Source organism: Eptatretus burgeri, chromosome 13 (genome assembly GCF_056783735.1).
Source record: "Eptatretus burgeri isolate ZD-2024b chromosome 13, Ebu_testis_v1, whole genome shotgun sequence".
NCBI classification, from domain to species: Eukaryota; Metazoa; Chordata; class Myxini; order Myxiniformes; family Myxinidae; genus Eptatretus; species Eptatretus burgeri.
The window spans coordinates 79,168,790-79,189,141 of NC_140973.1; the positions used below are offsets into that span (position 1 = coordinate 79,168,790).

General features: G+C 42.4%; 1 long non-coding RNA gene across 4 annotated transcripts in view; it reads right to left on the reverse strand.

Moving 5' to 3' along the window:
* Positions 1 to 20,352, reverse strand: part of LOC147014880 (uncharacterized) — a 54,959-nt gene that overhangs the window by 33,783 nt on the left and 824 nt on the right. The window lies entirely within an intron of this gene.

Consider the following 20,352-nt stretch of genomic DNA (forward strand, 5'->3'; position numbering starts at 1 on the left):
TCGTGCTGTTCTGGTTCACAGTTCCAGACCCATGGGGATCAACACATGTGTCAAAACTGTCCCTGTCAGTTTCAGTCGATGCATTGAAATCCCCCAAGACGACAATAGTATCTCGCCTGGGGCACTGATCAACCACAGACTCGAGCGTGGCATAGAATGCGTCCTTCACGGTGAGATCACTCGCCTCAATCGGAGGATATACAGAGACCAGGGAAATGACACCCAAGGAGTGAGAAATCCTTTGTCTCATAATACGCTCATTGACTGATGTTACCTTAATTATCATTAGAGTCAGCTTATTGGACACAGCTACAGTAACCCCTCGGGCATGGTAACCATCAGAGCGACCAGACCAATAGTATGTGTAACCACCCGCCATGATCTCGCCACTATCCGGTCTTCGAACCTCAGAGAGTGCTGCAATACCAATGTTCAAACGCTTGAGCTCAGATGATAATAGACAGGTGATCATCCTCTCTTTGGGATAGGACATTCCAGGCACCCACCCCAAAGGACCGCCTCAGGTTAACCCAAGGAGACCGCCGTCTGGTGGACGACACCTCAGCACCACTCTGACACACACTACCACAATCCAACCCGGGAAGGTTACCACATTTTCCCTTCTGTCATCAAAGATTGGGGGTCCCGAAGGCTTTTCCACAATCCCGTCATCCGGTGAGCGAAGGGTAGCTGCACAGGAGGTACTCCCACAGAGTGAGTTTTTTTAGTTTTCTTTGCGTTTTTCATATGTTTTGTGTAGTGAAGGGTTTTATGGTGACTGAAGTGCAAATCCTGCCACCAATCTCCTCAAAAAAAAGGTAACCCAACTGCAGGAGGACGTCCGCAGACACATTTGGGCACTAGAAATGGATGGCCGTTGGCTCACAAGGTGTCCCTTCACCCTTCGATTGTTCCTCCGCCCTTTGACAGGTTGTTGTTTTCAATCCTCCATATCCACACACCCTCCTCACCAGGAAACCTGGTGGGAGAGACGGTTTAGTCGTCGACAACCCAACCATGAAACAGGTGAGTACAGGTTTACATGGTACCTGTAGCAGGTCACAGATCTAATTTGGCTTGACCTGACCAAAAAACATGCGGGTCATTAGAAAAATACGGATTTCTGTAAAATACGGAAGAAGTTTCACCACTGATTTAAGAGGCATCTGCGTTATTTTCACACTCACTTATAGCCTATGTTGCGTTGGCCTCGATTGGAAAAAAAAAAATCCTGTTTTATCCCGTGAATATGGTGAGTGCACTTGAGAGTTACTTTGGGCTGAAAAAGAACACTGTGGTTGAACGGTATCAATTCCGTCAACACGACCAGAGAAATTGTGAACCTGGCCAACAATATGTTGCTTCACTTTCTGAACTGACTGCTACCTGTAATTTTGGGGTTTTAACAGATGAGCTCATCAGAGATCAGTTCGTAGACAAGACTTCCGTTCCTCGTATTCGGGAACAGTTGCTAATGGAGGATGATTGACTCACTTTAGAGAAGGCCACAGCTCTGTCTATCCAGATCGAATCAGCCATGATGGATTCTAAGCTGATTCATACATCTCCAGCAACCTCAACACCAGGAATGCAACAGGCACCACGGTTGCAGACAACTCCTACACAAGGGCTTCGAACCAACCGACAACTGCAGCTCCATCCACGCCCTGCCAACACACCTCGAACGAAGCCATGTCAAGCTTGTAGTCGATAACATGGTGTCAAAGCACAATGTCCTGCACGTGGAAAACAATGCAGTGCTTCTTTTAAAATGAACCATTTTGTACAAGTATGCAGGTCATCAAAGAAGCGGACATCATCCGTTCGTCAGGTTGATGAACCAAGTGCTTCTGATGTTGAACGACAACACGCGGTGTACACCATCACAGACAAAATGCCTTTCTGTCCTCAGCAAGGGCGCAACTTCAAGGATTGTGAAGTTGATATCGCGAGGATTTCAGTATCACTACTCATTGATGTTGGGGAAAAAGTCTCCATTGTGTGTGACAATCTCTATCATAATATAAGCACTTTTCGTCTCATCCACTCAACTTTGTGCAATCTGCACTTCAAGCTTATGATGACTCCATCATCTGGGTGCTGGGAACGATAACTGTTCCTGTTAGCTACAAAGGTATCAAGCTCAACAATTTCACCTTTTATGTTCCAAAAGGCAAGAGCCTAATGGGTGTTAATCTGTTCGACAAGCTTGCGTTCAAACTTTCAGACCACAGCGGTACACACATCCCCATGATTGCAGACAAAGACAATGCATACAAACACCTGTACCCTTCCCTGTTTATTGGGTTTGGGAAGTGTAATAGTTACTGTCACGCTCTTCAAGTGGACCGTGTGGTTCCACCAGTATCTCAAGATTTGAGACGTCTACCATTAGTTGTTCGTGAAGGGGTTTCTAAGGAGCTAAAGTCCCTCGAATCAGAGAGAATCATTGAATGCATTGATTCTTCTCCATGGGTGTTGAATCTCCTCATTGCACGATGTAAGAATGGAGAGTTACGACTTTGTGTTGATCTTAAGTCGGTGAGTAAAGCTGTTGTTCCTGATAATTACCCACTTCCAACCATCAATGAACTTTCTGCTTAATTCCACGGTTCCACAGTGTTCACAAAGCTAGATTTGAGGAGAAGTTACCAACAGGTACCTCGAGCAAAGCAGAGCAGACATTTGACTGCATTCGTGACTCATGAAGGCACGCTCCAGTATCGTAGAATGCCATACGGCCTTAGTTCTGCACCAAGTGCATTTCAGAAGTTCGTCTTTTTCAGTCCTGTCTGGTATTGAAGGAACTCTCAACCTCTGATGATGTCGTCTATGGGAAAGACAAAGCAGAACACGATCAGCGGCTGGATGAAGTGATGTCACAACTGGCGAAACACAACTTGACGCTGAATGATGGAAAGTGTACCTTTGCAGCATCAGAGATTGACTTCTTAGGATATCATGTGACAGCCAACGGGGTGTACCTAATGCAGGACAACATCAAAGCAGTTTGGACTCTTCCTACTCCGTCAAATGCAAAAGATATTGCATCATTCCTCGGGAATACCAACTTCTACCTCGTTTGTACCCAACTACACAGGGATCACTGAACCTCTTTGTAAACTACTGCACAAGGATGTGCCCTGGGAATGGACTCATACCCAACAACATGCATTTGTCATGCTGAAGTAGAAGGTCACATCTCCAGTCCTCGCACATTTTGATCCCAATGCAAAGACTACCGTCACGACGGATGCATCGGGTACGGCAGTGGAAGCAGTACTTCACAATGGATCACAGGTCGCGAACAACCTGTAGCATTCACATTTCACACACTTTCAGAGTCATAATGCAGGTACTCCACAGGGGAACATGAAGCACGAGCGTGTGTCCATGCATGTGAACACTGGCACGTCTATCTGTATGGCAGAAAGTTCACACTCCGCACAGAAAATCAAGCACTGACAACACTACTCGCTACGTCGGGATCTGGACATTGACCACTTCAAATTTACAGGTGGTCAGACCATCTCTACCAGTATGACTTTGACATAGAATACTTGGCGGGGTCTCGTAATCAAGTGGCGGACATGCTCAGTTGTATGACCCCAGTAGGGAACACCAAGAACGAGGTTATTCATGAAGTTGACGCCTTTGTAAATACCGTTATTGCAAATGCAACCGCAAATTTAGTCCCTCGTGACGAGCTCAAATCAAAATCTCAACAGGATGAAATTCTCCAAAGACTGCGCAATTTTCTCCAAACTGACTGGCCTCAACAAATCACAGAGGAGCTACAACCCAACTACAGGATTCGGTATGAGCTATCTATCTTTGATGAAGGTTGTCTTGCCCGTGGCACCCGTGCGGTGATCCCAAAAGAACTACAGCAGCGAGTGATGCATCTCGCTCACAAGGGACATCCTGGCATCATCAAAATGAAACAGAAATGTCGTGATTCGGTATGGTGGCCGGGTATTGGCACAAGCATCAAACAGTTTGTGAATAATTGCGAAGCATGCATCCTCAGCGAGATAGCAGGAGATCCACGTCCTGCTCCTCTACAACTTCCATTATGGCCGGAGAAACCATGGCAACAGCTGCGGGTGGACATCTTCGGTGAGGTTCGAGCTGCACCTCACAACCAGAAGTATTTAATCGTAGTCCATGATCTTCACAGCAAATGGCCTGAGATCGCGGCTCCCAGTTTGATTACAACTTCATCCATTATCAGCGTCCTGGACAAGATGTTTACAAGATGGGGGCTTCCCGAGTCCATTACGACAGACAACGGACCTCAATTTACATCTGAGGAATTCACACAATACCTCAAGGCCAATGGCATCAGACATCACCAAACAACACGGTATAATCCACAGAGCAACGGTGGAGTGGAGAGGTTCAACAGAGTCATCAAAGAGAGCATAAAAGCATTAAAGCATATGATCAGGCTCTTCATACTCTGTTGTGCTTATATCGTTCTACACCTCATTCAATGACCGCGAAGACGCATGGTGGGGCATAACTTGAGCCTGCCACTTAGTCTCCTCAAACCATCTAAATCGGCAGATGCAAAGACTGAAGTGATGGCAAAGTCTATTGTGAAGTGACAGCAGAAAATAAAGGAATACGCAGACAAGCGGTGGAGAGCAAAATCACCTTCAATGGCAGTGGGCCAATGGGTTAGAGCGAAACGCCCCAACAGCACACATAAACTAGCGACTTCACTATCAACCCCCCAACAGATCTTTCAGCAACTGGGTCATCATAGCTACCTACTTGGAGATGGCACAAAGTGGAATGCACGATGACTGGTAACAACCAACATCCAAGATGCAGAGAACGATGACAACTGTCTCTTCTTTGCACAAAATCTTCCAGATGAGGATCAATCTCAGCGTCGCAATGACTCAGCTGGGCCACAACCTGGCAAATGCAAATCTGGTCGAATTCGGAATCATCCTCAATACTTGAGAGATTACCAGTGTACATAAAATTCATAATCCATGAATATGGTGCAAACTACTTCAAAATGAACATTAAATCTTTGATCACATGTGATAGAAAATGTTAGTCTCAGTTTTGGGTTGAGATTGTGGATCTTGGATTTCGAAATTGATAAGGGGTTTATTTCAGAATGGGGGGAATTATGTTGTGTTGTCTGAAAGTAATTGTGGCTCTGGGGGAAATCATGTTTGATGAGCTGCCCCGGGGGCAGCACTCTTGGAGAGTACACGAGTGATTGGAATCAAGGCATGGGAACACGAACCAGTGTGGAGTTTTGGATGTGGTGATTGTATCACTTCACATACAATACACCCATCACGTCACATCGCCACTGCCCATCTTCCCCATCCATTTTCCTCCGCATTCTCTTGTATATTTGTAAGGTGAAGGAGAGAAAGAAAGACTGCTTTTCTTTTCTCCATACAACACTTTTACTTTATTTTCAAGTTTTTGTTTTATTCTCCCCTGAGTGAATGATCCATCCATCCATTGGGACCATACCCTCTGTGCAGAGCGTTGGTGCTGCCGAAGCAGTCTCCTTGGCTATTGGGCACAATCCTGGACGGGTCGCCACTCCGACACAGAATACCAGCAAGCTGGCACTCATTTTGCCAACCTCGGAAGGATGACAGGCAGAGTCAACCCCACCTGGTATTAATTCAACAGCAAAGCAGGATTTGAACTCAGGATCCTCAGATCCCAAGCCCACCACCCTAATCATAAAGCCACCACCAGTCATAGTGAATGATGGCCAAGTCTTTTGTGTAACATGAGTAATAAGAGTACGTGTTATGGTTAAATACTGTACACGATTTTAAAAGCTTTGATGCACTCGGCGTCTCGGAACGGTGAAACATACGACGTCAAGACGTACCAAGAAGTAAGTGCAGTGGGATTTAACTTTTAAACCTCAGCATCCGAGCTCCTCGGCTCTGTACAAGCAATCGTGCTTTTCTTTGTCCTCGTGGCTGGTATTAAAACAATTGCTAACTTGTTATTCATATGAATCTGGTGTACTTTAGAAACCCTGTGGCGAGTCGGTGGCCTACGAGTGACACCGGTATAAAAGCAATACCGGTGTAAAAAAAAAACATATGAACTCATCCAGTTCCCACAATAAGATAAGTCTTCAATCTGCATGTAGCTTACCAAAGGTAGTTCCTGTCTAACAAATATTTTCGAGTTCTTAGAAGCAGTGTCTCATTGGGTGGATTAGGGGAAAGGCAGTGGACACAGTATATCTAGACTTCAAGAAGGTATTTGATAAGGTACCACATCGGAGGTTGTGAGCCAAAGTGAGGGCTTGTGGAGTGGCTGGTCAGGTAGCTAAATGGATTGCAAACTGGCTTCGTGGTAGGAAGCAAAGAGTGGCTGTGAGTGAGAGGACGTCTTGCTGGGAGGATGGAAGTAGCGGGGTACCTCAGGGATCACTACTCGGACCGTTACTATTCATTATTTACATCAACGATTTGTTTAGTGGGGTGAAGAGCAAGATTTCCAAATTTGCAGATGACACAAAGCTTGGAGGTGAGGTGGATAGCAGAGGGGGTGGTGATCAGATGCAGGAAAGTATTGATACCTGCATAGATTGGGAAAAAGATTGGCAAATGGAGTTTAATCTGAGGAAGTGTAAGGTGTTGGGGATGAGAAAGAACAATGAAAATAGAGATTACCAGGATGTAAGGGGTCATTTTGGAGCGTGTCACACAGGAGAAGGATCTGGGGGTGGTAATAGATACAGGAGGTAAGCAGGCAGCACAGTGCCAGGCAGCTATAGGTAAAACAAACAGGGTATTCGGAGGGGGATCAATTTTCAATCAAAAGAGGTGGTGTTAACATTGTACAGGAATTTAGTGGGAGTCACATCTAGAATATTGTGTGCAGTTCTGGTCACCACAATTCAGGAAGGACAAAGATGTCACGGAGAGGGTTCAGCGCAGGGTTACTAGATTGATTCCGGGCAGAGCTCGTCTCAGATATGAGGAGCGGTTGAAGGAGACAGGGCTTTATACACTAGAAAGGAGGCGGTTACGAGATGATATGATAGAGATGTTTAAGATAATGAAAGGTAGAGATAAAATAAGTGAATAGGAATTATTCAACAGAGTAGACAGTGATAGAACCAGAGGCCACAGCCTAAGAGTAAAGAAGAGGAGAGTTAAGACGAGTAGTTAAGACATTAACTACTCTTTCACTCAGAGTAGTTAATGCATGGAATTGTCTTCCTGGAAAGGTAGTGGCAGCACAAACAGTGGATACGTTTAAATTGGAATTAGATAGATACCTGGAAGTTATGGAGATAGAGGGGTATCGGGATATTATTAGAACTTTTAGGTAGTTTGAGCATTCATCGGTGATTGTGTGCATGTGTTCGGAGTGCTGTTGGTGGGGGTCTCTTCAAGAGGTGTTATGTGGTTGATAATGTGTGATTTTTACCCAAACCCATGCCCCCCCCCGCACCCCCCCAAAAACACATTATTTAAAATATGGAATGCGTTCTACAATCCACTAACACCAGTTGGATCTGTTTTGCAATGTCACACATGCATCAAAATTAGGAAATTTTCCTTCAGGCCATGTTTTATACATGTCAGTACACATTAAGACTGGAGCTTCCCGAAAATAAATTCGATAAAGTTGGTGTAGAACGATCGATTCTGCGGCATGCCAGCTGTCTGCTCGGAAACCTTTTTGAGGCCACACAACCCCCCCCCCCTCAATAATAACGACAATCTGCATGCGACAGTCCAAAGGACAACTTGACAAATGAATTACTAAGTTTTGCCACCTGCTGATTACCCTGTATCTTGGTCTTTCTTTACTGACACCGCAGGAGTCATTGTTAGCACGGCACATGTCCTCATTTGCACGCAGCCCGAGGAGGATTTGGGGCGAACTGGCCCGAGTTACGTGCTCGAGGGACCAAGACATGTTCTGCATAATCTCCTGCACAGTTCCTTGCACTCATAGTTTCAGGATTCGATCTTCGCACATCCTCGGAGAAACTGCCACAGATGTTCCGCACCTCAATCTCACAAAGCGACCGCACCTCGATCTCACAAAACGACCGCACCTTGACCTCACAAAGCGAACGCACCTCGACCTCACAAATTGGCCACACCTCAACCTCAAAGCGACCACACCTCGACCTCACAAAGCGACCGCACCTCGGCCTCACAAAGCGACCGCACCTCGGCCTCACAAAGCGACCGCACCTCGACCTCACAAATTGGCCACACCTCAACCTCAAAGCGACCACACCTCAACCTCATAAAGCGACCACACCTCGGCCCTCACAAATTGGCCGCACCTCGACCTCACAAATTGGCCGCACCTCGGCCTCATAAAGCGACCACACCTCGGCCCTCACAAATTGGCCGCACCTCGACCTCACAAAGCGACCACACCTCGGCCCTCACAAATTGGCCGCACCTCGGCCTCACAAAGCGACCGCACCTCGGCCTCACAAAGCGACCGCACCTCGGCCTCACAAAGCGACCGCACCTCGGCCTCACAAATTGGCCGCACCTCAACCTCATAAAGCGACCACACCTCAAAGCGACCGCACCTCAATATCACAAAGCGACCGCACCTCAATCTCACAAAGCGACCGCACCTCAATCTCACAAAGCGACCGCACCTCAATCTCACAAAGCGACTACACCTTAATCTCACAAAGCGACCGCACCTCAATCTCACAAAGCGACCGCACCTCAATCTCACAAAGCGACCGCACCTCAAGTTTACTTTGGTGCCATGAATCTAACTACCCGTTAATTTGCCTCTTATTCTACTTCTTCTCATTCTTTTACCTGTTTTTTTTTGTAACGTTTGTTCATCCTCAAGATTATTTGAAAGATACTTTGACATGTCTAATGCAATAACTTCAAATAAAAAAAATTAAGGTTCGTGATTTTGCCCGTTTTCTTTTGTATATACAGTACAGTACATGTATTTTCTGTGTGTGCATGAGATGATGTAATATGGTAAAGGTGCAATACAATTATTGTCCCTACAAAGTTGGCAAAGAACATGAACTGATTTGTGCAATAAACTTCAAACGAGAATAAGTATCAAGTTAGCATCATATCCAATGTGCGCAGCTCATGTGAGGGACAGACCGAGTGTGTTCCTAAAAATGTGGAGCATGTGCGACGAGGCGACCGCTGGATGTTTGCACTCGCTGTGTGCAAGGAGCCGGTAAATATTAGAGCATGGCTGGCTCTCGACATAAGTATCGGGAATCCGAGCGAATCCAGAGTGGAGACCACATGATGTTGACTACTCCGGGTCAACAGGCGGCCACTGCTTCCGAAAAGGACGGAGATTGGAAGAGTGGGAGCAGGGTGGGGTGGATGCTGAAAGCTTAACTTGTACACAAGTGAATATAGAAGGGAGGGGATGCCAGGTATAAAACGTACCACACTGATTAAAACACACATGTACAGTTACACAAGTATCATATTTGCGATACTTCAGATTTGTGCAATTATGACTGTGCAGCCATGAAATTCCTTTAAACTATTCCACAATGTAAAACGCTCCATAAACTCGCTTCAACAGACACCTACGTGCAGTACTGCAGTAGCATTTCACTAAGTGCAAGATTGATGTGAAATTTCCATGTAAATCTTGAAGTAAATCTCTATTGTAATTTCTCAAGTGTGTGCAGAGCTCATGCGAAGGCCAATCAGAAACCGTGATGCATAAAAGGATGAAATGATGCAATGAAAAGGTTTTTTTTTACATATTTTCAAGAGGACTATGTTTAACTATAGTATATATGACAATATACTCCTGTTGTAAATTATTGTTGTTTATATACATCAAAGTTTTAGTTTTGCACGTCTGCACGACGTTTTGAAAGTTTTATGGCACACGAAGCCCGTTTAGTTTTCAGATATATTTATATATTTTTACATTTATTTATAGGCATATATATATATATATATATATATATATATATATATATATATATATATATATATATATATATATATATATATATATATATATATATATATATATATATATATATATATATACACACACACACACACACACACACACACACACACACACACACACACACACACACACACCTTTCTCTGTCTCTCTGTACTGTATATATATATATATATATATATATATATATATATATATATATATATGTATATATATATGTATATATATATATATATATATATATATATATATGTATATATATGTATATTAGGGTTGTCCAAAAACAGCAAAAAAATATAAAAAAAAATTCAGATGTTGTCTCCACAAGCCTTAAATTATTCCACTATGATTCAGTAACGTGCAAAAAAAATTTAAGTTGATCGGAGGTGATTTAGAGGTCGCTCCATATGACGACTTTTAGTTTCATGATTTGGTTAAATTAGGGTATGGTCAGGTACGATTACGGGTACTTCTGGATGTCCGAGGTGGAAATGGAGTGCATTTTCGAACTCTATGGGGTCGATTTACTCTAAGAAATGACTGTACCGACATTGAATTCACTACCATTTCGAAAATATAACCTAAAACAAGATTTATCATGACTGGAGTTGAGTAACTTATCCTACTCATTTCGATATTTTCTAATCTATAATTAATTTGTTGTCCGTCTAAACATTTCTAAGAGTAAATCGACCCCACTGAGTTCGAAAATGCAGTCCATTTTCACCTAGGAAGTTCAGAAATGTACGGATTCGCATCTCACCATACCCTAATTTTTCAATCAATGGAATTACAAACTATTAGAATATTTTGTCTCATTTACCAAATACCACTATCATCTCCACCTCTATTGCTGTCTCCACTCCCGCCTGAACTTATTTCTAGCCGGCCCAACATCCACTGTTTTAGATTGAATGATTCATGAAAAATATGTTAGTTATTTATTTAGTTATTATTATATTAAATTAGGGTATGGTGAGATGCGAATCCGTACACTTCTGAACGTCCTAGGTGAAAATGGACTGCATTTTCAAACTCAGTGGGGTCGATTTACTCTTAGAAATGTTTAGACGGACAACAAATTAATTATAGATTAGAAAATATCGAAATGAGTAGGATTAGTTCCTCAACTCCAGTAATGATAAATCTTGTTTTAGGTCATATTTTCGAAATGGTAGTGAATTCAATGTCGATGCAGTCATTTCTTAGAGTAAATCGACCCCATAGAGTTTGAAAATGCACTCCATTTCCACCTCAGACATCCAGAAGTACCCATAATCATACCTGACCATACCCTAATTTGTTCAAGTCATGAGACTAAAAGTCGTCATATGGAGCGACCTCTAAATCACCTCCGATGAAGCTAAAAAACTTTATGCGCGTTACTGGATCATATTAGAATAATTTTAAGCTTGTGGAGCAACATTCTATTTTTTCGACTTTTTGGACCACCCAAATGTACATATATATATATATATATATATATATATATATATATATATATATATATATATATATATATATATATATATATATATATATATATATTGTATATCACCTCAATAATTTGGCTGGAATCCATGATACAATATAAAACATGAACATAATTGTCTGTATTTTCATCTGTCAATGAACCCTCACCCTTCCTTTCCCAAACCCACACTCCTTACTTCAGCAAAAATCTGGGGTAAATGATAATGTCAGTTGGAAACGTGAGACATAGCTTACAAATCATAATAAAACCAATATACTGAGATCACAAGTGATAATCTCATGTGTACTCCAATAATGCACAACATCACAACTAATGAATGATTAGTTTGCAAAGTATTCTTAACTAACCTGCTCGTGTATTGTCGTGCCATTTACCTGCAATATCATCACCTGTTGTTTTCTATCATATTTCAAGAAAGTTCTGTAGCATCCTCTTTTATATTTTCACATCGACTCCACATCTGCGATGTAATTGCTATCATGTCAATGGAATTGTTCTCAGGTGCACATTCCTGCACTTGCTGCTTTGCTTGCTCGGTGGAAACGCTTCCCTTGCATGTCTCTCTGCAGCTCCTCCTCACATGGCGTTCGTGAGTGATGGGTCTGTGCTTGGACAGGCCAGAGAAACAGACGAGTCGGAGTGCGGACAGCCAGAGAGGGCGTCGCAGGCGCACGAGTGTGCCGTGCAAACAAGACTCGAGACTTTTGAAAAGGTTTGCAATCACTGCTCCATCACATTCCACCATCCTATTCTTCTCCTTTCAATGAACCTTTTACCCTGAGAATCGTCAAAGATTACACTGATTAAGGTACTCAGATAATGCATTTCAGCACATATTTACTATCATCCTTATTGCTGTCATTATTACCATTATTTATAAAATTATTATATTCTCGCTTTCGATAGCTTTATACGTAAAGCTTAGGGGCACCAACCCAATACAGGATGATCAAGAGTCGTGAAAATCCAGATCAAACACCCATGAGTGCAAGGTGTGGGAATTTGAACCTGTGGGTTTTGGGGTTGTCGTGAAGCTCATAAGCTTTCGCCATTACTGTGAGGGTCATGGATAATGCTACATATGCTGTTGTGTGAAAATTATCACATCACATTTAATGCAACCATTGACCCACATCACAAGGAGATTCTTATGTCCAAAGAGTTCCATCTATACGTGTGTGTGTCTCCTCCATAACTCCAAAACTACAAAATCTAGCAGCCTGAAACTTTGAATGCACACTAAGAAAACGCCAAGGAAGTGCAAGAGTGAAAATTGGGTGTTTGGGTTTATGAAAACACCCCTTTTGAAGATAATTAATAGCCTTATTTAATTGCATTCTTTATCAGGCACATCCTCAGTTATCGCTCTCTGGGGTCTTAAGGTGTATCCTGGGTAACCTCACTGGGGTCTGAAGCTGCTATGTGTTTTGGCCTGCTCAACTATGCTTCGACTTGGAACAGGCCGCAAATGATTTCTTAACGATAAAGTTTTTTTTTCACTTTCCTCACTTATTATCGAATGCCTGTTCATCATAGCCACAAATCGCTGGGTACATTGCAATGCTTATAAACGCCTGGAGACGCCAGCGTTCGTGGCTTTATTTCATTTCCACACATGCGACAACCTCAAGAATCTCTCAAACTAAGCTGAATTACAAAATGTAAGCTCCAGAATCAAACTTGGCAGCAGTTCCGACTCATAAAAAAGTGTTATGTCCAATTTGGACATATCTGATATTTCGGGCTTCTCCGGGAGGTGTGTGTTTAATATGACAGTTCAGTGATTGATAATCGCATGGCGAGCCATTTCTTATCATTCGTTTCATTGGAGTGCTTCAGTCACTTAGTGCGAATATTGTAGTGTGCTCACTGTCACTGAATACTGCATATCGATCGACTTGAACAAAGTTTAAGGCCCGGTCACACCTTGACGTTTTAGCCAGCGATGGCAACGTATTAAAATGTATGTAAAACGCTGGCTTATGTTGAACTTTTGATGTTTTTTTTTTAAAGATTCGGACGTATTCATAGCGACTTGGTCTTATGTATAACGCATTGGTAATGGACACAGAATGTTTCGTTGTGTTATAGATAACTTATACCAACGAATGCTGAACCTGTTGTCGGCCTACACAACCGATGCCCAACGATAGTCTAAATTAGGCATAGTGCGTTGCACGCATCACCGACGATGTCGTGACGTAGCCTATTAAAAGGCTGACGCACAACGATTCGAATCATAACTGCCGTAGAAATGGAAGTGACAACATCGCAGTCACACCTTGGCGATCTTGCCAGCGTATGCCGACCTAAGAAAAATGTGTCTAAAACGTTGGGGCACGTCAAATACGGTATGAGTAAGTTTGGTATACGTGAGTAGAACGCTAAAGTACGCTATCATACCTCGTAGTAAGTAGAGTACGTCAAGAAATTTTAAACATGTACTCGGCGTATGACACACGTTCCGCATGCGATGGGGATAAGTTTTACACACGATATGTGGACGCTTACACACGTCCACAAAGGCTACTTATAAGCTACTCATAAGTCGAAACACGTCGCGGTAATGTCTTTTTTACGCGAAACTTATTTCTAACTTATGTTTGACGTGCTTTGAACCAATTCTTTACGTAGTCCCAACACACATCCACGTATGTAGACATATTCCAATGACGTCTTCCGGTCGACAAAAAAAAATAAATGAACGTGTTTCTAGCTTACAACTGCCATATAAAGATGTGTTCCCAGCGGTTTTGGGAATTGGTATATAAAAATGCTGCTCATAAAAGGGGAACCCAACAGTGTTTTCGAGTCCTTTTTGAGTCGATGTCCATGTCAGCAGTAATAGTATCAGTATCAGTATTAGTATTAGTTTTAGTAGTAGTTTGTTCATGTTGGCAGTAGTAGGTGAGTGTGAGGGGGAGGGTGTGGGTTATGATGGATCGTCCTTGCGTCCGCGTGTCCACGGGTAGGAGACATCTTTTCACCATTGTTCGAAGTTCTTCGCGGCTAATTTTTTATGGGGCTTTTTCAACAATGAGCTATAGCTTGTTTTTACAATTTAGGTCTATTCATAACGGGTTGGACAAATGCACAATGAACTAATAATGTGCATAGAGCGCTTTGATTACTTATAGATACGATATAACAATAATTATCATGAAGCCGGCGTTCGCAAACTATGCCCAACGATAGCCTAACTTATCCATATCGTGCGGCAGTTTATCTTTGCCAGTGACGTAGGGTTTGCAATTCATAGGCTGCCACTCAACGATTTAAATGGCTGCATCTCCACTATTGAAAGTAGACGCTTGCGCTGAACAATTGGATTTTTTTTACACTCAACGACTTTTAAACGGTACCACTCAGCTATTTTCATTGTTTACAATGAACGATTTAAATTGCTGTCACTCGCCTTTGTTTTTTGACGCTGGCGCTCGGAAATTTTAATCGTTTCGATTGAACGTGCTAAATCGCTCAAACCCCACTATTGAAAGTAGACGCTTGCGCTCAACAATTCGATTTTTTTTACACTCAACAACTTTTAAACGGTACTCAGCTATTTTCATTGTTTACAATGAACGATTTAAATTGCTGTCACTCGCCTTTGTTTTTTGACGCTGGGGTTTTGAAATTTGAAGCGTTTCTTCTGAACGTGTTAAAACGCTCAAACTCGACTATTTTAAATAGACGCTGCCGATGGACAATTGGAATCATAGCCAAGCTAGACATCGAAGTGTGAACATCCTCGTCATGCCGAAGAAAAGTTTGAAGAATGCTGCAAATAAGTGTCCTGGCCGTGGCCGTGGACGCTGACGCAAGGACGATCCATTATACCGACGTCTTTCAGCCTATGAGTAACTTAAAAGTAACGTCTGTCGACGTGTGGCAACGATCGCGTAACGTGCCAACAACACGTTAATCATAGGTTAGAAATAAGTTTCGGGTACGCTAAACATTACCTCGGCGTGTCTCAACTTATGATTAACTTACAAGTATCATGTGTTGACGTCTGTCAACGATCGCAGACCGTGCATACAACTTGTGGCCAGCGTAGCAGAACGTGTGAGTCATACGCCGGCATACGTCGTGAAATTTCAAGCATGAAAAAATTTGAGGACAACCAAAAAGTACAACGTTTAAAGCCAGCGTACAACGATGTATGGCAGTGTTTTTCAGCGTGCTCTCAATGTTATCAAAACTTACCCATAACGTATTCAACGTGTGCCAGCGTTTTAGAAAAAAAAATTCAAAAATCGGCATACGTTGGCTAAAACGTCAAGGTGTGACCGGGCCTTTAGTGCTACATGTCTGCGTTTCCACATGTTGTTCTGCGGTGCAACAGGTGGTAGCTGGCTCGCTGAAAATGTGAAATTTTATTTTGCACGATGTTTCCCTTTTTTGTACGATCTTCCATTATACGACCCCTTACTCAGCATGGATAAATAAAAATAAAAATTAAAAGTTTCTTCAACTGTTTTGTGGATTTATTGGTGAAGCCACTTGGTACACGTTATTCAAGCTTCAATCAGTGGCAATACTGCGGTTCAATATCGGAGGTAGGAATGCAAAATAAGTTATATGACCACAATGAGTAAAAAATATTTTCAGTTGTTATGAAGTAATGAATTGCATGCTCTTTATTTTGCAATGGAATTTGGAATGACTGCTTCCACCTTTTGGGCCATACAATCCTGCTCCACATCCATGTACAGATAGCTGTTAAAACTTTCATTGCCTCCCCCCCCCCCAACGACCTCAGAGTTCTCTTGGAATTTCATCGGCATTTTTCCATTTTCCAGCTCTTTCAGGGCTCTACGTACCTCGCACTCTATCATTATTGGTGCTTACTCATATTCTCTTCCTTCGAAGGTTGCCATCATATTGCTATCTTGTTTATTAAAGCGTTCCAGTAAAGTCCTTCCATCTGCATTTCTTCTGTCTGATATTTCTTGTTCTATTGTTAAAGGGAAACGAAATGCTCAGACCACCTCAATGCTAATCTATCTCTTGATACCCTACAAAATAGATATGATGTGGCTTTTTCTGATTTCCAAATTATAATGTGGGTAAATGTGGGATTAAAAGTCGAAATCTTCTTCTTCTTCTTCTTCTTCTTCTTCTTCTTCTTCTTCTTCTTCTTCTTCTTCTTCTTCTTCTTCTTCTTCAGATTAGCTGTGACGTCACAACCGAGAGTCGATTGCCAGATCTGTACTGTCTCTGGTTTACATCGCGGTATGATTTAGCAAAATGGTGAACAATTTTCGATTTTCCACAAATATACCAAGTCGATGCATCCTTTGTGCTTGTATAGTAAAACAAACCGAGATGGTTTCATGCTATATCAATGGACGAAAGATCCTAAGTTTGCCAGAAATTGGATGAGGTTTGTCCGAAATACCCAAGTGTGGATCGGGCCTACAAAATGTTCACTTTTGTGCTCGGAACATTTTACAGAGCACTGTTATGAAACAACAGATATGGCTAGATTTTGTGGTTATCTGCTACGATTGAGCGAGGATGCAATCCCCATGATTAAGCGGAAGAAACGGCTGTCGCTCGAAACTAACATCACCTCTATCCAGCTACCGGCACGTGTACACAGACAATTTTAGTGGTGAATCAAACACCTGTTGCCACAAGAGCACTTGAAATAATTACGTATCAACACAAATTTCTACAAATCAAATGAACCAACGTTGATTTATAGTGGAGAGAAAGTATGTGCAGTACAGTATGTATCATCAACTCTTCCAAGAGGATTTGACCTGAGAAGCTCAAACTTTCAGGATCCACCACCATTCCCCCACAAACTTCACCATGATCCCACACCCGCCTCAACCATCACTCCCACAATACCCACCACCATCTTTATCCTCCTCCTCCAATATCCCCCCCTCCACCATCCACCCACAATCCCTCATCCACTGTCGAGAGACATCGGCACCTCACGGACATGACGGTGGGACACGGCATGGACACAAATGGCGTCCGAGGAAAATATGAAACGGGACAATCCTGTAACATACAAGACACCTGGTCAACCTGCAATTGTGGGACAAAACATTCGTTTCCCATTTTGTCCACCGTGTCTGTGCTGTGAGGCGATGATGGGTATTTCTGCTCGAGTAATATATAAACCGATTTAACCATTCATGCCAAATGCTTGGCTTCTGAACCACGGATTAAATGGAAAAATCAAACCCTACCAAGCTGAAGTGACCATGTGACCAGCGGTTTCATATTCAATAACACTTCCGCCTTCTTCCTCTGCATCATTCTCACAAGGCTCAAAACCTTTCGGCCCCATAATTCCCCCAAAAGCATTTTCATCACTAATTTTGTCTCCAGTCGTTTCTTCAAAATCCCACTGATCAGTTTCAACATTCTGAGAACCTTGCACTGCTTCTTGCACGAGCTCGACGTGCACTGCTTCTCTATGTAGAGCCGCCGTTTGGATCAAGGTGGCTTCCATAAGTGACGTCACTGGTGAAATCGCAAATCGACACTCTTGGTATGTTTTTTTCAACACTTTGTGATTGGCAAAAAAATTAATCCCAAAATTTTTTTCCCATTCAAATTAGACTGTGATTAATGATTCTCAATGGTTTTCAGAAGAAAAAAATTGGTTGGGTTGCCCTTTAAGGACCACAAACTGAGACCAAAACTTTTCTGTGATCTCTCTGATCTTTAAAAAAAGATATCTTGTTTTCCCTGCTCTTTTGTCACTTTCTATCTTAATGCATGTCTCCTTGAAGTACTTCTCTTTGTTTCCTTGCTTGTTGTTTGAAGTTGGCATTTATCCATTTAATGTCCTTTTGATGCGCCTTTGGTTTTCATTTTTCTTCTTCTGTCTGTCTGCAAAATTTATTGCCTCTTCTGACAGCTATTTAGTCATCATATTTCTGCTTGCTTTTGGGATGTTGTTTTTGGCCTCTTCTCTTACAATGTCTTCGACTCCTTATCACAATTCATTTGGCATTCTGTCAATCAAGTTTTTGATTCTGCAAAACATTTTTTTTTTTTTGAAGCCAGTTCGGTTTTTTGGGGTTTTTTTTTTAATCTTTATTGCATACTCGCAGATAACCTGGCTCCCCCAGGCTGTTGTAAGGGAATTTGTTCCTAATAGAATGTGGAATATTTCCGGAGTTTGCTGGGAATGTCCTTTGACAGCATAATAGCAGGGACCCGTGGAAATTCCGCGGAATGTATAATGTGACTTCAAGTCCTCAACCCCTTTCTTCTTCAAGTTCTTAACACCCTTCCCCTTCCTGCCCGAAGACTTCAAAGCCCCTTCCCATGCCAAGTCCTCAACCCCCCTCTCCAAACTCTGTCCCCTCTCTGCCCCCCACCAACCCAACTCTGTTTTTCAAGGTCATGTCTGGTTGGAGTTTTTTTTTTTTCCACCTTTCTCAATTTGATTTGGAGTTTTACCACAAGGAGTTCATGATCTGTCCCACAGTCTACGCTTGGCAGAGTATTGGCAGATTGCACAGTACTTTTCCATCTTCTTTTGATTAGAATGTAGTCAATCTGATTTCATTGTTGCCTCTTAGGTGAAGTCCATATACAGTCGATCGTATGTGCTTGGGTCGTTTGAACCATGTGTTTGCAATTATGAGCACATTCTCCAAACAGAACTCCAGCATTCACTACCCTGGCTCATACTAGATACCAAGTCCATGCTTTCCTGCAATCCCTGGTGCTCCTGCTTCTCCAAATTTTGCATTCCAGGTTCCCATAATAATTAAAACGTCTCCTTTAGGCACCTGTTCTACCTTTTCCTGCAACTTTCTATAAAACACCTCTACATTTTCTTCATCTACTGTAGAAGTGGGAGCATATTACTGAATGATGGTGGTATTCACTGGATGTCCATTTCAACCTCATTGATATTAACCTATCATTGACTGGGTTGTATACCAGTACTGGCCCTGTTATCATATTGCAAATCACTGCCACTCCATTTCTTTTGCAGGTTTCGTAACCAGAAAAGAACACTTTGTCATCGTTGGATTGAAACTGTCCCAAATCAGTCCATATAAGTTCACTTATCCCCAAAATTTCAGTTCTTGTCCACTCCATCCCTCTCTTTACAACATCCAACTTTCCTTGATTTATTGACCTTATATACCATGTTCCAATTTTGTGAACGTTTGAGAAGCTCAGAGGTCAACTTGCAGTTCTGGTAACCTCAGCAACAGGATTTATTTGTGGGTTTGATCAAGTCCCATCATAAAGACCTGTCCTACTAATTAAAGCATTTTGCTCTTCCCCAGTAGCCATTTGGGTGTTTTCAAACCAGGGAGGCTCATCATTCATCATCATAGCTTTATCTTTTAGATTTCTGATAACGATTGTTTTATTGGCATGTAAGTGGTTTGACATTGCCTTATTATAGGTAGTGCTTATACTGGACAGGTGATCCTAGCCATTGTTCTCCATGAGAGAATCCTCTGTGTAGCATAAAGGCTTGGTCATTACTGGCAATATGTGCCAGCATCCTGCTTAGCCACCCACCACCTGCTCTCATGACTTCATGTAACCCTGATTGGGAGGCTAAAATGGTGTAGTACACCTTACCCAATGATGGCCCACGGGTTAACAATCGCAAAGGCCACCTCCTTTAAAAAGGATTGCTGCCTTTACCCAGTTAAATCCTTAGCCTTTGCTTTCAAAACCGAAAGGCAGTGGCAGATTTGAATTCAGTTGCCTTCCAAGGATAACAAGCCCCATCTCCCTGAAGCAGACGGCATACAGCGATACCCTGGTTTGCGAGAAGGATAGGTTCCTTAAGAGATTAGTGTCATCGCAATTTCACTCAAAACAGGGCTCATGAAGCATTGTGTTAATGATGATATATGGACTACACGTGCTATTTTCTG